Source organism: Schistocerca cancellata, chromosome 9, assembly GCF_023864275.1.
Source record: "Schistocerca cancellata isolate TAMUIC-IGC-003103 chromosome 9, iqSchCanc2.1, whole genome shotgun sequence".
NCBI lineage: Eukaryota > Metazoa > Arthropoda > Insecta > Orthoptera > Acrididae > Schistocerca > Schistocerca cancellata.
The window spans coordinates 272,121,792-272,144,184 of NC_064634.1; positions in this window are offsets into that span (position 1 = coordinate 272,121,792).

The following is a 22,393-nucleotide window of genomic DNA, read 5'->3' on the forward strand; positions in this document are numbered from 1 at the left end:
CTTGATCTGACAGATTTCTTTTCATTACAATTTTCTGCAATCCATTCACCTAAATATTTAAATTCTTTTACTCGAGAGATGTAGTTATTACCAATTTTGAGATCAGAAGGTGCATCTTTGACGTCAGTCATAAATTTTGTTTTTTCAAATGAAATTTGTAATCCTATTTTAGCTGCCTGTTCTTGTAATAATTCTAGCTGTTTCTGTGCATCGGTAATGTCTTGTGCGATCAGTGCCATGTCATCAGCAAATGCTAAACAGTGTAATTCTGTGCCCTTATGTCTTGGTCCCAGTCTGTGTGCTGGTGCACCTGCTTTTTTCCATTCTCTAACAACTTTTTCAAGAGCACAATTGAAGAGCACTGGGGACAGTAGATCCCCTTGTCGTACCCCTGTGTATATTTCAAATTCTGTGCTCAATTCTCCCATAAATTTTACTTTGGATTTGGTCTCCGTGAGTGTTTCTTTTATGATGTTTGTTGTCTTTTGATCTAGTCCAAATTCTGCTAATACTTCAAAAAGGGATTCTCGGTCTATACTGTCATATGCTTTTTTAGTCGACAAACGTGATGACATAACTTTTGTTTGAAGTACTATGTAAATATTTCATTGAGTTTTTCAAGTTAAGGATTTGTTCTACGCAAGATCGACTTTTTCTGAACCCACCTTGGTATTCGCCTAGTTTTGAATCCAGCTGAGGTTCTGCGCGGTTTAGTAGGGTTTTAGACAGAATTTTGTATGTTATTGACAATAAAGAGATTCCACGATAGTTGTTAGGGTCTGTTTTACTTCCTTTTTTGTACAGAGGATGTATGATTGCAATCTTCCAATCTGTGGGGATTTTTTCAGTTTTCCAGATTTCATGTATAATATCTTTGAGTTTTGCAATAAGATTTTCTCCTGCATTTTTCCATAATTCTGCGTGGATTTGGTCTTCTTCTGATGCTTTGTTATTTTTCAGTGACTGAATTATCTCTTTAATCTCTTGTAAACTTGGTGGCTTTGAGACTGGGTTTCGTTGTGTACGATGGAACTCAAATTTTTCTGCAGGCTTTTCACAATTCAGTAATTTAGAAAAGTATTTTTCAAGAATTTCACAGTTTTCGGTGTTGGTATGAGCAATTTCCCCATGGTCATTTTTGAACTGGAGTGATGGAGGAGAGTACTTTGTTAATTTTTGTTTGAATACTCTGTAGAAATTTCGGAATTGTTTTTCTTGAAATCATTTTCTATGTCCTGCAATTTTTTGTCTTCGTGTTGTTTACAGACTGTTCGTATTGCTTTTGTGACTGTTTTCCTGGTATCTTTGAGATCTTCCAGGGTCTTTTGATTTTTGTTGCACAACCAATTTTGCCACGCCTGTTGTCTGAGATTTATCAGTTGGTCACACTCATCTGTCCACCATGGGTGTTTACGTGTTCTTGTTTGCGGTGCTACTGTTTCAGCTGCATTTAAAAGTCCTGCTTGCAGTTGTTGCCAATTTTGTGGTTTTAAATTTTGCGTTTCTTTTGTGAATTGTTCATTGCCATTTATCTTTTGTACATCATATTTACGGTGTGGAGATTTCTTAGCGAATTTTCTTTTTTCTGGAATGACATCTAGGGAGAATTTTGTTGGGTAATAGTCGGAGTCTAGGTCTAGTCCATTAAGGACTTTAAGTTTCATGATTTCTACTGTATTTACGCGGGAGATCATTACATGATCCAACTGATATTCACCTAGTAATGGATTAGATGAGATCCAAGTTTTCGTTTTCGAGGCTCTTTTCTTGAAAAATGTTGATTTAAAAAATAGGTCATGGTTTTTGCAGATTTCAGTGAGTCGCATGCCATTCCGGTTGGTCTGTGTATGCCCTGACCATTTACCTATCCAATATCGATATTTCTTTTCTTTACCGATTTGTGCATTGAAATCGCCCATAAGGATTTTGACATGGTTATTTGGGATTTTTTGGAGAATACTATCTAATTGGTTCCAGAATTCTTCTACTTCTTCTATTTTGTTTTTGTTAGTGGTGTTAGTTGGTGCATGTCCATTGATTAGGGTGTATATCTTATTAGCTGATTTTATTGTCATCGTGGAGAGCCAACCCGAGTAAGATTTGGAAGTTGCGACTGAATCAAGTAGTGATGTATCTACTATAAATCCAGTTCCAAATTGTGGACAATTTGCCATGGCTCGTTTTCCTGGTTTTCCTTTGTATATCCTGTATCCTTCGGAATCAAAAGGATTTTCATCTGTATATCGTTATTCCTGAAATGCAATAATTTTGATTTTACGTTCTCTGGATTTGTCCAGGATGTTTTTTAGTTTTCCCATTTTTAAGAGAGAATTTACATTAAATGTCATTAGCCAAATTCTAGATTTTGGTTTGATTTTGTTATTACAGGGTTTTGAGGTACTCCGATTTACCTCCATGCACACTTCTGTGGTCTCCCCAGAATCCGAATAGACCACTTGCGGTTTTTCAACCGTGGGATTTGACCCACTGTATCCATGTTGATTTAATTGGACTGGGTTTGTGACTGAAATTGAGATTTCAGTCTGGTTAAGCTCAGAGTTCCATTTCCGAGTTTTATTGATCAGCCGCCACTAACATGTGGAACAGACGCTGTAGGGTTACCGCCACTAACCTGTGGAACTGTCATGCCCTTTGTCCAAATAACCTTGGACGATAGCTTTTATAGTATCCCAAAAAGCAAGGTTGCCTTTTCCGCCAGTTCCGCCGTACCGATGATCTTCATCTCCGCCTTCACTGCCGTTGAGGTCTTCACTGTGTCCCTGGCAAGGGGCCCTCACGAGGTACTATCACCCGGGCCAGGTGAACCAAGGTTTTTTTACGAGGTGTTACTCCTCCCCCTCCTCCTTTTTCAACCGGGCTTGGGACCGGCTATGGCAGAGTTATTATTATTATTCATTATTATTGATTATCATGATAATCAATTATTATTATTCATTATTATTGATTATCATTTATTAACATTTATTATCATTCAGTATAATTTATTATTATTTATTATCATTTATTATCATTTATTATTATTTATTATTATTGACCTGCCTCTGCTGGAAAATTCCCTCCAAATTCAAATTCGAACATGATAATAGCTGCAAAAGCATACTTTTGTTTATTATCATTCATTGTCATTTATTAACATTCATTATCATTCATTGTCATTTATTATCATTCATTATTATTTATTATCATTCATTATCATTCATTATCATTTATTATCATTCATGATCATTTATTATTATTATTATTATTATTATTTATTATTATTATAGGCCTACATCAACTAGAAAATTGCGCCAAATTCAAATTCCAACATGATGATATCTCGAAAACTGTACTTCTATGTATTATCATCATTTATTATTTATTCAAGATGTCCAATTTTCTCGGTGAGAAAGCCATTTTCCTTACATCCATAACAAAAATCTTTCACAAGTTCAAACCCCCAACACCATAATTGATCACATGTAAGAGCTTTCTCCGTCACTTATCTTTTTTCACTGGTAGCCTATCATAATGGCGTCAAATAATAAACTGCACTTATAGTAACGTAATTCACGTTCTTTGATTTTACAGGGGGGAAGGGACTGAAGACTTTATTTCAAGCAGTATGGCCATCACTTGTTCTCCAACACAGTCAGCACACACATCTTTGATATCGCAGTGCAGTCACCACTTCGTCTGCGCTCCAACTGAATTAGTTCAAATCCTCGCCACCCCCTGGCCAGCACACGGAGACACTGCCTACGCCTGTCACGTGAGGCGGCCGGCCACTAGTGCAGGGAACGAGCCCAGCGATTGCTCCCACGTCGTAAACATGTTTTCGCTGTACACGCTGGAATTTGTCGAGTTTGACGTCACAGCGGCCCCTTATCCACTCACCACATGTATTCGTCACCTCCGCACGTTTCCCGCCAAAATTGTCTGCCTCAGAGCTGAATCACACAATGGTCGGCCGTTTCCCTGCAACACTTTCGGCACCACGTTCAAACCTGTCGATACCGACTGCTCACTTTCCACCATGTGTCCCTATGCGAGCGAGAACGCAGTGCTACACTTTTGGCGGCAAAGTGGAATCCGCCATGACTATATAACACCGCACTAGAACGCCCGCTAATGGACTCACTCTCGCGCACATAATAACTGCGCCGCCGCCCCGCTTACGTCACACACGCTCCAAACACGCGACGGACATAGCCTTCTGTAAATACCTGGAAAATGACTCTTTATTTCAGACATTACAGTCATGCAGGTGTGTCCCAACTGACTTCTCCATGCTCACACAGCGAAACTCCAGAGTGCAGCTGACGTATGCGCGACCGGCTGTGCCTGCTCCATTGACAGCTCCCTGGCCGGCTGACGTCAAGCGACCAATGGTGCCCGCACAGCCCCCACAGCCAGTGCGCCAGGTAGGCGGCGGCGAGCGGCGCCTCAGGGTTCCGCCACAAACGGTCAGCCGCGCTTGTCTCAAGAGTCCGACTACGTAAACATCTTTCCGCGACCGCGAGCACTTAACGCCGGACATGATGGAACCCGTCGACCACGTGCTGGACAAAGGATACGTATGGCGCCAGAGTTTGGCCCGACAGTGGAATCCACCATGACCGTATAACAGCGCATTTGCTCATCGCGAGAATGCTCGCTAATTCACTCTCACCACCCCGCTATATTAAATAATTGAATTTACAATTTCATATACGTATGCAAACGTGTTCAACTCCCTAATTTCAACTACTTTTCGAGGACCAGACCGCCACATCCTCCTCCTAGGAACCAGCGCCAAGTTCGACATCTGCCAATAAACAAAGCTCACTTGCACTTCCGCCACTAACCTAAGAAAATTGTTTCAAACTAAGCCACCAGCACTCAACCTCTTCCTACACGTTTCTGGTAAACGGACTCACCATGCACTAGGTCCACGGATGGAGGAACGAATTTACTTTATTTAGGAATGGAGTATATGTATCACACCGACATGCCCCACATCATACAGACATGCAAAACACTCCTACATAACTCATTTATAATGTTCTAGACACACGCTTGCTAATTGTAAACAGTTAAAAATAACTCATAGCACAGCCTACAGACATGCGAACCACTCATAAATAATGCAAAACATTTACCTCCAAATAGCCAAACAACTGCTAATTTTCGGAAATAATTTCAGTGCATAGGCTGATGGAAGGAGGAACGAGTGTACTTTATTTATTTGCGAGATATATTTTTGAAACTTTTACTTCTCATAGGTTTCGATATGTAACGCTCGCATAAGGCAGTTTCTGAACTCCAGTAGTGCACTACACTTGGCAACACAACCACACCCATCAAGATATTCATTCCAAGCCAGACCTGTAAGTCCTCTACAGATAAATTTGGCCAGTTATTTGTCTACTCACTCACATTCTGACCAGATTGCCGTTATTGCGCAAAAACATCTCAGACTGCGCTGTGCTGCTCGGGGAAGTAAGGAAGGGCTGCACTCTATTTATTTGGAGCCCTTTTCATTTAGTCGTGGAGTATATTTGTCACAAAACACCCACACGCATCCCACTGTGGCCATCTGACACAGGCCACAAACACTTAAACAACTCCTAATTTCACCACACAATAGCAAACAGCTCTTAAATAATGCAGTACACAATATCAGCAGACGAGTTCTGTACTCTTATAAACTCTCCAAATAAAGCACCGCACAGTGCACAGACATGCTCGCAAAATAGTGCAACAGACGCGCCCAAACACCACCAGCTGCCAAACCGACCAAACGTATCTGCTCGCCCCCCCCCCCCCAAACATGACTTCAACACAGTTGCATTCGCACCTATCACTGGAGAAATTGATATCGCCTACGCGCCTTAGATTACGCTCCAAGGCAGGCCGCGCGCTCGTCCCGCCGGCGGGGAAGGGGATTCCAGAGTCTCCAGCCAAGTTCAGCTTCCGAGCGGTCGTGACAGCCGACACATGTGAAAGCTGTATTGTTCTTCTCATGTATACCGCCGGCATCTCAGGTGTGGACCTGCCTTCACGTCTATTCTCAGAATAGCACATAGCTCGTTGACACACTCGATTAACGCGGCCGGTAAAACATTTACTACTCGCATGCAATCGAGATGGTGACGGAAAACCAATCACTCTGATCTGCACTGCAGGCGCGTGTAATCATTGTGAACACTCTTTATTTTTTTCGAACAACTTATTTAACCATACAGTGTATCTATCACGCTATCACAAAACACCAATCCCAGATGCGCCCTGGGCCAAGTTGCACATCCCACAGACACGCACTTAATCATAATTTCAGTACACACTATAGCAAACTGCTAGTAAATAATACATCACACCGATGTATAGATACGCTCAGTACTCGTAAACTATCCTAATAACGCGTAGCAGAGCCTGCAGATCCGCTCGCAAAATAACTCAGCACACGTGCGCAGGTACACCCACTCTGCACCATGCCCACAGGATCGTGAAGTCACTCATCCGTCTGATTTCAGACCTCGCCCAGCCCCTGCTCGGCTTCCGCAAGCGTGAGTTGGCGTGGTCAACGCGCTCGTCAGCGGTCAAAGCACACACATACGTCCGTCCAGGACCGCGATCCCGATCCGCGACCACCGAACGCGGGTGAAAGTCAACTTTATATCAACGTAGCATAATTCCAAAGCACACCCTCCATACGCTAGACACATCATAGCAGCACCTGTCTTTACCTCCTATGACACTGTAGAACACTGAACATTGCTCCTCACACGACATTACACGGCCCTTTAACTAAACATAACTACACATCCCTGCTCTCGCCTCGTTGCGTGACCAGCCATCTAAAAACCTTCTCAATATTATTCTTACTTTACAACATTTTTTTTTCTAAAAATAAGATCTAATTTACACCTCCCACCGCACCTAACCTCACGACCGTCCAACCATCAACATACGCAAACGTCCTCAACCCTATCTTGACACTCATATATAAACCCACAAACCATGCCCATCAATCAATTTACCATTCTCATCCCCTCTTTTCGAATTACAAACGTAGCCTCTATCTAAACACCAATCAACTCATCTTTCTCGCACTTTCAACAGTAAAATTAATTTTACACACATCCAGAAATACCAAACGCAATTAAAGAGTCAACTTTTATGCAGAGCATCAAGCACATACGACAATATTCAAAGCCTGGTCCATTTTTACCACCTCCACCTTCAGTTAAATATTATTACCATTGCCGCAACATTCTGCCAGCGCTCGATTTGTACCTGTTTTTCCACTCTTAACTGTTGTCACTAGCGGTCAAATATCACTATCTACAGATTGCATAAATTTCCACATAAAAAAATCTCGCCCTGCTGTTTAGAGATACCTATATCTGAACACATAGCATCATTCAACTATCACTTACTCCAATCTAAAAACTCATCCATCAGGTCTGGGGGCAAGCTACTGCCTTTCTTTCTTTCTTTCAGCAGCAGACAGCTATTTTTTTTTTACAGTGGTAGCTAAACGGCGCCATCAACTTAACATCGCTATTCGCGAAACATATCTTCAAATACATAAACACACTTACTCAATTACACAGCAGTTACGCTGAGGACATGACCTTCAATATTACAGTTCTTAATCCAATAATCACTGAAAGAAGTACTAAATGCTCAAACTAATCCCATAGCGCCTTACAAAGCGAGTGTCTGAGCGCCGCCGGCGGCATGACAAAGCCACATAGCTGTCCATCTAAACAGCTGTCCACTCAGCCCCCAGGACCAGAATGCTGAAGTGGGCTCTCCCTATACCTGCTCTCCAGCTATTGTCTAACGACATACAGTGCACAAATGGATTCCTGAATAGCACAGATCTCTATCTCCCCCTTGCATCTCCAACAGGACATGTAAACAGTGCCTTCCCCAGCCAGCGAACCCGACACCATTCACCCTTCGCTCTCAATTTCCACTCGCATGTATAAAACCATATTCACTCCTGCCAAAATTCACTTAATAATAAAAAAGCATTCTCCTTTTCTAAGCATAGATGAGTATGCATTTATCTTCACCCACCTTATCTCTGCAATTTAAGTCGGAGAAAGACATATCTATTACCTTCCGCAACCTGTCTATAAACAGAACGATCTCAGTTACTACAACAGGACCTTGTTTTGACCATTCGCCAGAAATGCGCGCAATGTTGTATGCCTCAAACTAGGTACAAGTACAACAGATCCTCAACACCCTATCATCTTTATCCTCTACCATCAAACAGTGAAAAAGTCACGAATGCACCAATGCGATCCACCTGCAGCGCGGACAAACGGAATTCACAATACTCCTTCCGAATAACTCAGAGTGCAACCATCCAAGAATTCCTAACAGCTCACCAAATCCAACACCTCAAACTACAAATGCCTAGATGAACAAGATCATATTAAATATACACACACGCTGCAGAGACCCCTTTAAAGTTTGATCACCCATACTCTAAGCGAATGAGAAGCTGCCTCTGGCCCTTGTTCCAACAGTGTTTTCTGACACGCTTTTGCACATTTCCGAGCATTTCGTCTTTCTGCCGCGACTTCGAAGTCATTATCTGATTCTAAACAGACATTAACACGGACTGATGCATGGTCTCTCACAGGAAACTATACCTTGCACCTTATAAATCATATTATTACAGTCGATAGCATAACATTGAATGATTTTAAATAAAGGACACCCACAACACAAGGAAAATAGAAGAGCCTGCTGGCGTTGTGGCCATTTCCCTCGAAAGTGATTGGCCACCTCTACATTTAAACTCATATGTCGCAGTGACCGATTAGTTTATAACTCTGCATTCAATTTCTAGTTATTGGTCATTTTTGCACACAGGTACAGGATCACCGTTTTCGGTGCTAGCAACCCAGGAATTTGCGGTCCATCAACCAAAATTTCACCCCAACTCAAGCAAGCATTGTCAGTCAATCATTATGGCGTACCCAATGCACAGATGCGATGGATAAGACACCACCGATCTACTGTAATATTATCCATCACAGCTGATATCGCGAAAATTTTACAGGAAGTCCAACACTGGCCAATCATGTGACAGCTTGTTTTCTTAATTTCAGTATCATAGCTAAACCATACATCCTCTACTTTGCAAGTATCATTGCGACCATTCATAGATCACTGCTCAGCACGTCCATTCACATTTAATTCTTGAACACATAAAGACGATCAAATTATACCAGACAACGCTATACATATTTCTAAGACCTCGCGCATGGTACTCGATCAATCTCTCTGCGTATGGCGGTCACAGAACTATCTAGTCCTCTTACGTTAACAGACTATCCTCACCTCGGCATTGACTTACCTACCCCGCAACATCGCTACCCAATTATTCCTCAACCGAGCAGACGAATACAGCTACACTCCACCTCTCTTGACTGGATAGAGCTTTCCTAGTCCTAATCCATCCAAGTGCACCACATTTCTCGAAATGTAACCAAGTCTTGGGTCTTAGCACACCATATCGATCTGTAGTAACAGATCTCAAAGTGCCTTAATTTAATAGCATACAGTTAAGAACAAGAACGGAGAGATATTTATACACAACGTAGTTCGATAGATTTTTAAGCAAATCAGCCAATCTATCATGTGTAAAGTATTGTAAAGTATTGTTGTAGAGTCCATGATCGGTGCATCGAAGGTTCCGGTAGGAGAGAGAGGGAGAGAGAGAGAGAGAGAGAGAGAGAGAGAGAGAGAGAGAGAGAGAACATAAACACATACACGCTCCTAAGACTAGAACGTTCAGCACTTAAAAACGGGCAATAACCTTAGATCGCTTGCTTTTCCGTCCTGTCAGACATACATCCTTCTCCCCGGTCACCTTACGCTGAGCTATCTCTTCCCCAATCGTAAAACTTTTCCTTTCTATGATACGAGCCCAATATAGCCCTGCGGACACGTCTAGTGCCCAATGATCACACCAGATCACGAGTCAGAAATAATACTATTACACCATCAGGTCTATATAAAAAATGATAGTTATTAGCAGCCGGTACATCCTACAAGCAAACAGATACGCATACCAGCAGCGTCCAACATGTGAAAATTAAAAGTCATCCCGTCACCGACTCTGTAAACACCCGTCTGTCGGGTAAGTGTGTACACAATGATTACAAACCCTCACAAATACCTACAGCTAACTTAGTTATGACGCTGAAGCCTCGATTTTACACCAAGCATGCGACAGGGTGGGGATCGAGTAAATCAAAGTGCGTTTAGAGGAATGTGTCAACCTTCATCACACATGAGATGGAAGTCCTCTGATGACCGACGGGTTCACCATTAACGATCGCAAGTAGACAGCGCTTTAAACCACATACCGAACACGTAGCCGCATACGACTAGAACGCTGGTTATATCACGTGACTAAAGCATCCAAACAGAATACTGGAAAAAAATCTACCTTCAGCAACTTGTCCTTCTCTAAAATAAATGAGTCAACGTTTGAACAGTACCTAGTTGCAGCTCTGTCTCAATCGATCATCCCGTACACCCTCTGTTATCATTTAACACAGATGTAAGTTTAGACGTGAATGATTCTCTGTCGTCCTGCAAAGCATCAAATACAGTATTCAACTCGCGTGTATCACTGATACCTCAGTAGACATACACTATAATACGAAGTCAACGAGAAAAAATTGACTGCCTTCCTTAGTCGGCTCGCTTCGAAGTCATCGTTTTCCTGCATTCCTCTTGTTGCCGCATACCTGACTCCATGTACAAATTCCCCCCTGCGAACCAGACGATAAGCAAGTACGTTCTCATTTTCACCGCATTTCGGTGTATATTAGGTTAGTTTATATCTATGCGCTAATCAGTTTTCGCATTTCTTTCGATTTTATGTCAGATCCATCCACGCGACCGACACATAAGTTATCGGTCTGTGTTCTAAAATTGTCTCTAAATGTAACCAAGACGTATCCAGTCACCTCTACACTCGGAGAGCGCTTGCTCTGTTTTCTGTATCTCTATGTACATGCACGCCTCGCGGACGGCTCCCAGGACCCGGTCCCATCAGCTGGTGGACCAAACTTCGATCATAGTATACTTCTCCGGACGTAACGCGTGCTTGGTCCACCCGCGAACCCCATTCGTTTTACCTAGCAGACAGTGACAAAAGGACATAATCAAATCGAGATAGTCGTGGGTACTATTCGTATTAACACATTTTGATTTTTCATGTAGCAAAACGTTTGAAGAACTTTGGTGAAGTAATAGATTCTTTCGCAGAAAGGAATGAACGCCGTGTAAAGCTGGGACCTAAGGATTGAAGAAATGTGTACTTTCATGCTTGTCTCTTTTCTTTACTGCTTTTATGTTTCATGTATTTAATTTGATGTCTCACAAAATTTAAAGTTATGAGTTAATAGGCAATAAAGTGTGCAAATTTTCTGAAGAGTTATTCTCCCGGTCACAAATAATCCCATCCAGCATTAATTATTTTGAACAGGGGTATGATGTCAAACCGGCGGATTCGGACCATGAGAGGCGCCACAGGACGTTTTAATCTCCAGTCCTGAATAGAGGCTGGATGGCTTCCATTAAAAAGTATACACTCTTGAATTCCACAGAGCGAAATACAGTGAAGTGCGATAGAAGAATCTGTTTGAAGACGCGTAGCACTGCAGTGCACTTTGGCACACTTAAGAACAAATAACATGTTTTCCATTTCCTCGAACATGTATGTTTTATATATCAAACTCTTCAGAAAGATGTGCGCTACAAATTGAACATATTTCTGAAAATCGATTACGGGAGGGGGGTGGGGGCGCCCCGCTTCGGAAATGTCGTAGATCCGGTGCTGGTGCCGTCGATGCGTTGGTAAGTCCTAAGATCTATGCCGCTACTAGCAACCAATCCATAGAACTCTCGGGGCTACTTAACAGCTCCCATACTCTCCCAGTGTGCATTTGAAATATGAGCAATCTTCTAAGTTACTGACGCAAGCATGATAGTTAACCAGTCTTCTGGTTACATAGATACACTACAAGCAACAGCACGGTACGTGACGGAGGTTACCCTGTATCACTAAAAGTCATTTACTTTCCAGTTCCGCCGGCCGTTGTGACCGAGCGGTTCTAGGAGCTTCAGTCCGAAACCGGGCTGCTGCTACGGTCGTAGGTTCGAATCCTGTCTCGGGCATGGATGTGTGTGATGTCCTTAGGTTAGTTAGTTTTAAGTAGTTCTAAGTCTAGGGGACTGATGACGTCAGATGTTAAGTCCCATAGTGCTTAGAGCCATTTGAACTTTGCTGTTCCACTCGAAAATAGTGCGAAGGAAAAACGACTGTCTATACGCCTCCCTATGACCCCTTATCTTCGTTGTCCTTACGCACAATTCAGCAGAAGCGTTAGGAGTATGCTTCAAATGCCGGTTCTCTAAATTTTCTGAACAGTGTTTCTCGAAAAGAATTTCGCCTCCCCTCTACGGTTTCCCACTTGAGTTCCCGAAGCGTCTAGGTAACACTTACGTATTGTTTGAACCTACTGGTAATTTCTTCCTTCAATCCGACCGGATATGGAACCCAAACACTCCAACAGTATTCAAGAATAGGTCTCGCCAACATCCTATATGCGGTCTCCTTTACAGGTGAACCACTCTTTCCTAAAATTCTCCTAACAAACCAAAGTCGACCACTTACCTTCCCTATCACAATCGTCCCATCCTCGTTCCGTTTCATAATGCTTTGAAACGTCACGCCCAGATTTTTAAGCCACGTGACTGCGTCCAGCAGGACACTAGTAATACTGTATCCGAACATTACAGGTTTTGCTCTTCATGCTCATCCCCATTAAAATACATTTTTCCACATTTAGAGCTGGCTGCCATTCATCACACTAACTAGAAATTTTGTCTAAGTCGTCTTGTCTCTTCCTATAATCACTCATCTTCGACACCTTAAAATACACCACAGCATCAACAGCAAACAACCGTTCATTGCTGCCCATCCTGCCCGCCAGATCATTTGTGTATATTGAGAAAAACAGCAGGCATATCTCACTTCTTTGGGGCATTCCTGACGATCTCATGGTCTCCGACGAATATTCGCCGCCGAGAACAACATACTGCGTTCTATTACTTGAGAAGTCTTCGAGTCACTCACATATCTGCGAAATTGTTCTATATGCTCTACCTACGTACAGCCTGCAATGAGGAGTCGTGTCAATTGCTTTCCGGAAATCTAGAAATATGGAATCTACTTGTTGCTCTTTATCCACAGTACACAGTGTATCATGTGAGAAAAGGGCAAGCTGAGTTTCACACGAGCCATGCTTTCTAAAACTGTGCTGATTCGTGGATATAAGTTTCTCAAGAAAATATGTTGTTGTTGTTGTGATCTTCAGTCCTGAGACTGGTTTGATGCAGCTCTCCATGCTACTCTATCCTGTGCCAGCTTCTTCATCTCCCCGTACCTACTGCAACCTACATCCTTCTGAATCTGCTTAGTGTATTCATCTCTTGGTCTCCCTCTGCGATTTTTAATATCCACGCTGCCCTCCAATACTAAATTGGTGATCCCTTGATGCCTCAGAACATGTCCTACCAACCGATCCCTTCTTCTGCTCAAGTTGTGCCGCAAACTTCTCTTCTCCCCAATCCTATTCAATACTTCCTCATTAGTTATGTGATCTGCCCATCTAATCTTCAGTATTCTTCTGTAGCACCACATTTAGAAAGCTTCTATTCTCTTCTTGTCCAAACTATTTACCGTCCATGTTTCACTTCCATACATGGCTACACTCCATACAAATACTTTCAGAAATGACTTCCTGACACTTAAATCTATACTCTATGTTAACAAATTTCTCTTCTTCAGAAACGCTTTCCTTGCCATTGCCAGTCTACATTTTATATTCTCTCTACTTCGACCATCATTAGTTATTTTGCTCCCCAAACAGCAAAACTCCTTTACTACTTTAAGTGTCTCATTTCCTAATCTAATTCCCTCAGCATCACCCGACTTAATTCGACTACATTCCATTATCCTTATTTGCTTTTGTTGATGTTCATCTTATATCCTCCTTTCAAGACGCTATCCATTCCATTCAACTGCTCTTCCAAGTCCTTTGCTGTCTCTGACAGAATTACAATGTCATCGGCGAGCCTCAAATTTTTTATTTCTTCTCCATGGGTTTTAATACCTACTCCGAACTTTTCTTTTGTTTCCTCCACTGCTTGCTCAATATACAGATTGAATAACATCGGGGAGAGGCTACAACCCTGTCTTACTCCCTTCCCAACAGCTGCTTCCCTTTCATTTTCCTCGACTCTTATATCTCCCATCTGGTTTCTGTACAAATTGTAAATAGCCTTTCGTTCCCTGTATTTTACCCCTGCCACCTTTAGAAATTGAAAGAGAGTATTCCAGTCAACATTGTCAAAAGCTTTCTCTAAGTCTACAAATGCTAGAAACGTAGGTTTGGCTTTCCTTAATCTTTCTTCTAAGATAAGTCGTAAGGTCAGTATTGCCTCACGTGTTCCAGTATTTCTACGGAATCAAAACTGATCTTCCCCGAGGTCGGCTTCAACTAGTTTTTACATTCGTCTGTAAAGAATTCGTGTTAGTATTTTGCAGCTGTGGCTTATTAAACTGATTGTTCGGTTATTTTCACATCTGTCAACACCTGCTTTCTTTGGGATTGGAATTATTATATTCTTCTTGAAGTCTGAGGGTATTTCGCCTGTTTCATACATCTTGCTCACCAGATGGTAGAGTTTTGTCAGGGCTGGCTCTCCCAAGGCCGTCAGTAGTTCCAATGGAATGTTGTGTACTCCGGGGGCCTTGTTTCGACTCAGGTGTTTCAGTGCTCTGTCAAACTCTTCACGCAGTATCGTATCTCCCATTTCATCTTCATCTACATCCTCTTCCATTTCCATAATATTGTCCTCAAGTACATCGCCCTTGTATAGAGCCTCTATATACTCCTTCCACCTTTCTGCTTTCCCTTCTTTGGTTAGAACTGGGTTTCCATCTGAGCTCTTGATGTTCATACAAGTGGTTCTCTTATCTCCAAAGGTCTCTTTAATTTTCCTGTAGGCAGTATCTATCTTACCCCTAGTGAGATAAGCCTCTACATCCTTACATTTGTCCTCTAGCCATCCCTGCTTAGCCATTTTGCACTTCCTGTCGATCTCATTTTTGAGACGTTTGTGTTTTTTTCCCCTGCTTCATTTATTGCATTTTTATATTTTCTCCTTTCATCAATTAAATTCAATATTTCTTCTGTTACCCAAGGATTTTTTCTAGCCCTCGTCTTTTTACCCACTTGATCCTCTGCTGCCTTCACTACTTCATCTCTCAAAGCTACCCATTCTTCTTCTACTGTATTTCTTTCCCCCATTCTTGTCAATTGTTCCCTTATGCTCTCCCTGAAACTCTGTACAACCTCTGGTTCTTTCAGTTGATCCAGGTCCCATCTCCTTAAGTTCCCACCTTTTTGCAAGAAAATATATTGTATTCAAACTGAGAATATGTTCAACGATTCTGCAGCAAAGCGAAGTTAGGGACATTGGCTTGTTTGTGGTTTTGCGGGTCCGTTTCTTTACTAATCTTGTATACTTGACACACGTGTGGTTTTATTACTTTGTGTTGAGCGTGAGATTCACGATAAATGTGAGCCAGGTAAGGGGTCACCGCCGCACAGCACTCTTTGTAAAACGGAACTAGGATTCCATCCGGATCTGGAGTTTTATTTGCTTCCAAATCTTTAGTTGTTTCTCTACGCCATGGATGATTATTACTATCTCGTCCATACGGCAGTCTGTCTGATGATCAAATGACGGCATGTGTATACGATTCCACTGTGTGAGCGATTTTTTGATAGCGAAATTTAAAACTTCGGCTTTTGTTTTTCCATCCTGGTTCAAATGGTTCAAATGGCTCTGAGCATATGGGACTTAACATCTGTGGTCATCAGTCCTCTAGAACTTAGAACTACTTAAACCTAACTAACCTAAGGACATCACACACATCCATGCCCGAGGCAGGATTCGAACCTGCGACCGTAGCAGTCGCGCCGCTCCGGACTGAGCGCCTAGAACAGCGAGACCACCGCGGCCGGCTTTCCATCGTGTTGTTCCAATTATAACATGCTGTAGGCTGGGTAAGCGTACTTCTCTGCCTCTCTTCTCTGTCTCTTTAATACTCTTTCTGTTCTAATATTTTCCCTTGGGTAACGGGGCTACTTGCACTAATAATCGGGCATTGTGGATTAATGGCTACCAAATCGGAAATTCTGCCTCAGCTTCCACTCGTACTGAGGAGTATATCCAAATTCTGTTAAATTCCTACTAGTTTTTTCTTGTTCTCAACCATGCCAACTGACTCAGTATAGGCATACAGCGCCTGTCGGCAGGAAGACTTGCAGAAGTCAAGGCCGGCCTGACATGCTGAATTTCTCTGGAGGTAAGAAATTATAATGGATGATCAAAAAATTTACGTTCAAGGGCGTTGCTGCAGCATCTATACAAAGTAGAGCGACTCTGGTGAGAGTATATAAAATCAACATTACAAGGCGGTACGTGTGTTGAAAAACACAGTTGTGGAATCATGCGCCTGGTTCTGCGACAAGTGCTCCTGCTTCTTGATAACGCACTCTGCACATTGCAAATATCGTAACGCAGAAGTTATGTCAAGTCAAGTGGTAGATGCTGGAGCACACGCCCTGTACACCTGACCTCTCTCCATTCGATTATCACACCGTTGTCCTTGAAAAATTCGACGATACCTGTCCGATGAGGATTTGTAGCAGACACTTATGAAATTCTTCACGCTGCAGGATATGAAATATCTATAACTTGGTATGTCGGTGGAATGATTGCCTCAGTGATCAGGGCGATTTTGTCGGATTGACACACAGATTTTGGACACTGTACTCGCCTTACACATCTGTAAGAAAGACTACACCCATGATTTGCCTCCTGATGGCCAGAACAATACAGTGAACGTCACACAGCAGATTCCCTCGCCCAGTTGCATATTTGATGTTTCGTAAGAACATGCTTTGGTTAAAAGTCCGTCATCTTTCTCCAAACATCGTGCCTCGACAACAGCTGTGACTTATTGTGACGTATTTGTACATAGCAGACAGTAGTGTTCATGATTGCGGCAGTAATTCTCGTAGGGTCTCCAAGTGTGTGGACACCCCTCTGAGGTATGACGCGTCGTACTGGCGCAGTCCCACAGGTTTAAAGTTTGGCTCAAACAGGGTATAGCCAGGTACGATACAAGATCGCTTCTAAGAAATTCCTCATAAGTCAGTTATTGCTCCGTGGATGTGAGAATTGTCATTTAGAAAGACATAGCAGCCAGTATTGTGATCTCCTGAAAGTAGCGGGGCGAAAGGGAAAAGATCACATGTCCAACAGCTTAAAACTGCCGTTTTGAGTGAACGTCGAATCCTTAAAATGACCAGCTACGCGTAAATAAAATATTTTCAGAACGTCACAGACACTACATCAGCATTCACATTCTCTAGAAGAAAGTCCACCTGGAAGTTCTTGCGTAGGCTTTCACGTCCAGTATCAATTTACATAAGGGTTTTCTATGAGGCGTGTAATACTGTGAGACAACTGTCGCCGAATTAAGCCGACGTTCCCATCGTGAAATACAGAAAATGTATGTAAACATCACTCATTCATTCATAAATCGAACAGAAATGTGTTCTTCGTTTAGATACGTGTTTCAAACATCACCCAACCCACATTTACTTTATACACCGTACCAGTGCTGTGATATGAGGAAATCTGAGTATGTGACGTTTTTCTTGTAGCTGTACTCTGTATCTCAGTCCGTTGCTATTCACTAGTGGATGTTCGTTCGGCAACTGATAGAGATGGAAAAATTACAATAGGTTTGAAAGAACCCGAATTTCGTATCGAAACGAATTCTAACCACAAATCTAGGCTCATTTATGTGGTGCCATTGTGTGATTCTCTGGTGAGTGGTTCAAATTGCTCTGAGCACTATGGGACTAAACATCTTAGGTCATCAGTCCCCTAGAACTTAGAACTACTTAAACCTAACTAACCTAAGGACATCACACAACACCCAGCCATCACGAGGCAGAGAAAATCCCTGACCCCGCCGGGAATCGAACCCGGGAACCCGGGCGTGGGAAGCGAGAACGCTACCGCACGACCTCTGGTGAGTGGATGGGGTTTCAAGCAGCCACAGAATCGTTGGTCACGTGTTTAGGAAATGGAATTTTCTCGTGACAGTTGGCTTCTAGCTATCTGTCCTCTACAACGTTTAGTTCTTCAGTGCTTATGTAGCAGTGTTATCCGAGTATAGCTAAACGGTAATAGACTGGTCTCAAAAAATATGGAAAAACACCACCTTTCCTGAACAAACTACAGGAAAGATTACAGGACGCGGTAAAGCTTAATCGCAAGTGATTATCGACCCTACAGTCTTCGCAACTTGTGAATAGCATAATTTTGAAACGGAATGACAGAGATAAATTGACTTGTGTGAGAGTTTATAGCAGCTGAAGTAAATAATCTAAGTACATACGCCATAATTATTTTGAATGTGAGAAATAATGTTTCCAGCAATCACAAAAATACACTTCCCTAGTTCTCACGATGTGGAATCATTATTATCGCATTCTAAAGGAAAACTAATGCATATTATACTGGTTCGCGTATCAGTTTCCATACCATGATAATTTTTTAAAATTTGTGATTAGTTTGGATTGGGTGCCGGGACAGGACTCGAATCCGGGCCATCGTCTATCGTTGTATCTGTGCTACGATTGCTCTATTCCAGGAGGCGTTACGTACGATTTCAAAGCTCTGTATATCCCTTACAAAAGTCACCTTCCACCCTCTCCTCATGCTGCAAGATTTTCATCTGATAAGGGAAGTATGTAGCAGAGGATTCGTCCTTGGTTAGCGGTAGCAGTAGCTTATTGCCTCCATAGGTCAAGTACATGGATTGAAATCTAGATGCGCCACACATGGGTAACTTGACCAATTAATGTGATCTGCATCACTGCAACATGTGCTTTCGTAAAAAAATAAAAATATATAAGCTGTTTGTAAACTTTTGTACTCTGACGTCCTTTAATTCCATTTTACGTGTTTCCTCTAAATCGCTTAAGGCGAATGTCGGGCTGGCTCCTTTGAAAAAGATAGGATGTTTTTCTTCTTCGTCTCGGGGTTTATGTAATAATCTAGTCCTAATTCCCCAACTTCCTTCGAAGACGTTTCTAGCTCTGTATCTTCCTTAGTTTCTCAGTATTTTGCCTCAAAATTCTTTGTTATGCTCACTTACAAGTCTTATTTCTTAATACCCTGAGTACTTGCCTTTCCTCATTTAGTTCTTTGTAGGTGCTTCTAATCTATACGAACGTTTCCATTATGCCTGTCCACTGCCTGCATTTTATCCATCCTTCAGTTCTCACTTCCACGTGCCAGCACGCTCCAGACAAAAGAATAACTATGTTTTTCCATTTTCTACTGTACCTTAAAATGCATATTTTTTAACTTCTCGAGTGTTCTAATTTTCTTCAGAAACAGCCTTCTCCTCTGTTTAGTTTTATCAATTTAATTTACTGATTGCTCTTATCATATTCATTCTTAATTTATTTCGTTTTAATGCAACTGCAGGTACTATCAACCCTCTGTACACACTCTGCCTTTATGCGACTGAATAAGTAACAATATTACCTACGAATATTGTACCATAAACTGTTCCTCTGTTTGTCCTAATTATCTTTGTCCTGTTTTGCGTTCTGTTGATTGTAACAGCAAGAAACAAGTTGAACTGTCACGGGGAAAGAGTTGCTTGTAAGACTCATTTCTTTAGATTAGTTGTGATTTCACTTCACTTAACAGATATTCCTATTCATTCATTCTCATATAGTTCGCAGATCTAACCTTCTATCTTTTCAGTCAGTGTCTACCTCCCACATGGAATGCATCAAACGTGACCAGTACTGATCAGAAATTTTCCGTGAAGAAATTGAGTACGGATTTCCTTGTGGTGTAGTTTCGATTGATAGTTTTCTTTTTCTACATCTACATACATACTCCGAAAGCCGCCGTATGGTACGTGCTGAGAGTCCCTGTACGACTACTAGTCTTTTCCCTTCCTGTCTCACTCTCTAATAGAGCGAGGGAAAGCAACTGTCTCTATGCATTCGTACGAGCCCTAAACTCTCTAATCTTTCCTTCGTGGTCCTTACGTGAAACTGAGGTCCGCGGCAGTAGAATCGCTCTGTGATCAGCCTCAAGTGAAGGCTCTCTAAATTTTCACAGTAGCACAGCTTGAAAATAACGTCGCATTCCCTCCATTGATGCCCATTTGAGATCCGAAAACATCTCCGTAGTACTTGCGTGCTATTCGAACCTACCAGAACAAATTTAGAAGCCCGCCTCTGAATTGCTTCTATGTCTTTCTCTAATACGACCTGTTGCGGATCCAAAAACTCGAACAGTACTAAGCAATGAATCACACTAGTGTCCTATCCGCGTTCTCCTTTACAGACGAACCATACTTTCCTAAAATTCTCCCAATAAACCGATATCAACTATCCGCCTTCCCTACTACCACCCTTACATGCTCATTCCATTTCATATTGCTTTGCACGGTTACTTCTAGACATTTACTCGATGTGACTGCGTCAAGAAGGACACCGGTAATGCTTATTCTAATATTATGTTTTTTTCTGCTTATCTGCATTAACTTACATTTTTCTACATTTAGAGGTAGCTAACACTCATCATTCGTCTAAGTCACCCTGTATCCTCCCAGTCACCAAATGCCGACATCTTCCCTTATGCCACAGCATCATCAGCAGACAACTGCAGTCTACTTTTTACCCTGTCCGTCAGATCATTTCTGTATATAGAAAATAACAGTGGTTCTACCACATTTGGGGACAGACTGGGCACTGCTGACAATACCCTTGTCTCTCATTAACACTCATCGTCGCGGACAATATGCTGGGTTCTGTTATCTATTCCGTATGCATGTGCCTTAATTAATAGTCGGCAGTGTGGCATTGTGTTAAATGCTTTCCGGAATTCGAGGAATATGAGACCCGCCTTTTGCCCTTAGTTAATAGTTCACAGGACATCACGTGAGAAAAGAGAAAGCTGAGCTTCGCACGAACGATGCTTTATAAAAAAGTGCTGATTCGTGGACAAAAGCTTTTCCCTCTCAACGAAATGTATTATACTCGAACTGACAATATGCCAAAGATTATGCAGAAATCGATGTTAGTGACACTGGCCTGCAATTTTGTAAGGCCGTTCTTTTAGCTTTGTTATATACAGGAATCACCTGCCCTTTTTTCAGGTCGCTTGGGACTTTGCTCTAGACGAGAGATTCATGATAAATGCAGGCTAAGTAAGGGAAGACAGCTGTAGCGTACTGTTTGTAAAACCGACTCGGGATCCATAGGATCTGGCGACTTATTTGCTATCAACTGTTTCAGTTGTTTCCCTACGCCAGGGAAATACTTTGCTAACTACTTTGTCCTCCACACGGGAGTCTGTGCGATGGTCCAACGACGGTATGTTTGTACGATTCTCTTTCGTGAACGTTGTCTTAAATGGGAAATGTAAAACTTGTAATTTACTTTTTTTGTCTGCTAATGCCACATCAGAATGGTCCACGAGTGATTGGACAGAAGCCTTAGACTCACTTAGCGACTATACGTAGGACCAGAATTTTCTCACGTTCTCGGCAAGACCTTTTGTTAAAGTATGACAGTTTTGTAAGTTTTTGACATCGATCATATTACAGGCGCAAAAATTTATATTACCTTCTGCCGGTCGTCATTTGCGTTTTTCCTTTTCAAACTGGAATGCAAAGGTCTTTGTTTCCTCACCCTTATTCGAATTTCGTTTTTAAGCTGCGGTGGGTCTTTTCCCTCCTTAATCCACGTACTTGGTACAAACTTCTCCCGAGTATGATTTTCAATCCGTTTAAACTTTGTCCATAATTCCTCTTTGTTCATCATACTGGAACTAAATTATATCGACTCATTATTTAAATGGGAAGCCAACAATTGCCTGTCTGCTCTTTCGCCGGCCGCGGCGGTCGAGCGGTTCTAGGCGCTTCATTCCGGAACCGCGCAACTACTACGGTCGCAGGTTCGAATCCTGCCGTGGGCATGGATGTGTGTGATGTCCTTAGGTTAGTTAGGTTTAAGTAGTTCTAAGTTCTAGGGACTGATGACCTCAGATGTTAAGTCCCATAGTGCTCAGAGCCATCTGAAACATTTTTGTCTGCCCTTTCTAGCAGAAGTGCTCTCCGAGCCTTCTTGAATTATTTATGAAGTTCAGAAACCGAACTAGATATGATGACATCGTGGTCACTAAA